The sequence below is a fragment of the Triticum dicoccoides genome, chromosome 2B (genome assembly GCF_002162155.2).
Source record: "Triticum dicoccoides isolate Atlit2015 ecotype Zavitan chromosome 2B, WEW_v2.0, whole genome shotgun sequence".
Taxonomy (NCBI): domain Eukaryota; kingdom Viridiplantae; phylum Streptophyta; class Magnoliopsida; order Poales; family Poaceae; genus Triticum; species Triticum dicoccoides.
Genome location: NC_041383.1, coordinates 669,507,546 through 669,510,126, shown reverse-complemented (window position 1 = coordinate 669,510,126; position 2,581 = coordinate 669,507,546).

Genomic DNA, 2,581 nt, shown 5'->3' with positions numbered 1-2,581 from the left:
ACCGGCCCTGAGTGTATTAAAAGCCATCCGGGCAAAAATATCAAGATGTCAATAAAAAAGAGTTTTAGACTTTGTCGCGGTGATGAGTATGATAATTTCTCTTTTGTTGACCGTTGTCTTATGCTCAAGACCACATCACTGTACAGTGAATAATACAACTGAGCATCTCTTAGATTGGCACTTGAGGACTACAATAAACTTGTGAGGAGAGGCATGCTCACATGGGAATATTACAAAAAACACCGCCTTGAGTCGATAGCTCAATGCAAATTATCAGGGACAATATAAAAAAATACAAAGAGTGTGGCTTGCAGGCTGAGATGTTTTACTTGGTGCCTCTTCCAGACGGACAAGGGGAGGAAATCCGTACACACTTGTACCACATGCCTCTCAAGGAAGCGCTAAGGAAACGGCGTCAGGAAACAAAAAGGAGGAAACAATTATTGGATGCATCCAACAATTCCAAGGAATATTCAAACATCCTAGATTCCATGCTGAGACCGTGTGTGAAAATGCTGGTCATGTATACCTTATCTTCCGTTGTATTAGGATGTATGATACTGTGCTTTTGAAAGGTCATCAATAGTGTGGAGTATAGCTTTCTGGTAGGGTTTGTTACCATCGTTAATAGATTTTCTCTTAATATCAATGTGCCAGATGTTAACCTTTGCAACTGATATTACTCATGTTTTGAAAATTTCTCAATTTGAACCTTCATTGATGCAGTTTGGTGCCACATTCTACCCCCCAACCAATTTTGTCCCAATTTTGTGCTTAGTTGGCATGCAATGAAGTCTTTTTTCTGCAAAAAAATAAATATAAATCATTGTAAGTTACTTTGCGCTACAGATTGAGAACAAACCACGGCAATGAAAGCATAAGAATTAATATGAGATTCCACTACCACAAAAATATAAAAGAGAAAAATGACCCAGTTACTGAGCATTTAACACTGCATGAACGACTAAGAAAAGAGTATTGAAAAGCAGCATTCTCATCGATGGCCTCGTGGGAAATGAAGTTTACATGTTTAAAATGGCACAAGAAATCAGCACCTTAGATCAAGTTATATACCGTGTTCCGTATCATCATCTCTAGAAAAAAAAATATGGATGCTGGAAGTATGAAATGGGGAGAAGTCTTTCTTCAAAAATTTTTTTGTGAAATTTCCAATCTATTCATCAACTGTTAAGGTTGTACAACGAACAACACAAGTAAAAATATATTATTATATGCAGGTACGTAGACCACCTAGCAACAACTACAAATACTGAAACGAGACGAAGGCGCGCCGCCGTCATCGCCCCTCCATCACCGGAGCTGGGCAAACGTTGTTGTAGTAGACAGTCGGTAATTCATCGTGCTAAGGCCCCAGAGGACCAGCGCACCATAAAAGTAACCGCTATCGATGAAGAGAAACGTAGATCAGAAGGATCCAACCTACACACGAATGAAGACCGAATCCATGCAGATCCACCGAAGGAAAACGCCGACTGAACCCCATGGGATCCATCGAAGCTAACCTCAACACACCCTCTAACGACGCTAGAAACGAAGTAATGCAATAAGAACGATGACATGATGTAGACGCGATCTATTCATGTAGGAATAGCTCCATCTTGTTATGCTTAATAGCAACGATACATGCATGTCTTGTTGCGCTTCTGTCACTGGGAAAGAACACCACACGATTGAACCCATCACAAAGCACCTCTTCCCATGGCAAGAAAAATCGATCTAGCCGGCCTAACTAAACCAAAAATTCAAAGAAGAAATACAAGGCTATAAATAATCATGCATAAAAGAGACCAAAGAACCACTAGTAGAAAATAGGGCTTTTGTTGAGGCGTGGGCAAGGGCATTAATCCCTGATCACTCATGAACCGGGACCAAAGGGAGCATCAGGCCCGGTTCGTGAGGCCAAGGCGCCGGCCGGGCCTCGGGCGCCATTGGTCCCGGTTCCGGACATGAACCGGGACCAATGGTCCTCGCTTCTGGCCCACAACCTTTAGTCCCGGTTGGTGGCTGGAACCAGAACCAAAAGATATCCTTTAGTCCCGGTTTTAGCCATAAACTGGGACTAAAGAGAGGCCTATATATACCCCCGCCCCTGCCCGCGAGCAGAGCCATCGCTCATTTTTTTTGGCCAGCCGTGGGAGAGCTTTGTGGTGCTCTAGCTCACCTACTATGCACATGAGGTGTTCGATGAAATGCCCGAGCCACACTTAAGCTTTCTCCCCTCGAAGCTCCTTGTCCAAGCTCCATATTCCTCAAGATTTGTCTAGGTTTGGCGGTCCGTCCTGTTCCGTCCCCGTCCTCATCGCCATCGATCGCCCGCGCCGATCTCGTCACCGGCACCACCGTGGTGAGCCTCTTGTTCTTATCTTCTTTCTAAAAGAAAAGAAATGTCTTACTTGTATGATTTAGATAGATACTTGTATAATTTTCTTATTTGTATTATTGTTTGTTATTATATGGTGCGATGGTTTTGGTATCCGCCTCCGTAGGCCCTCGTCCATTGGGGCGCAGTGAGCGCGAACATTGGGGCGGCAAGCGGAGCTCTGGACGCGTCGAGGCGGCA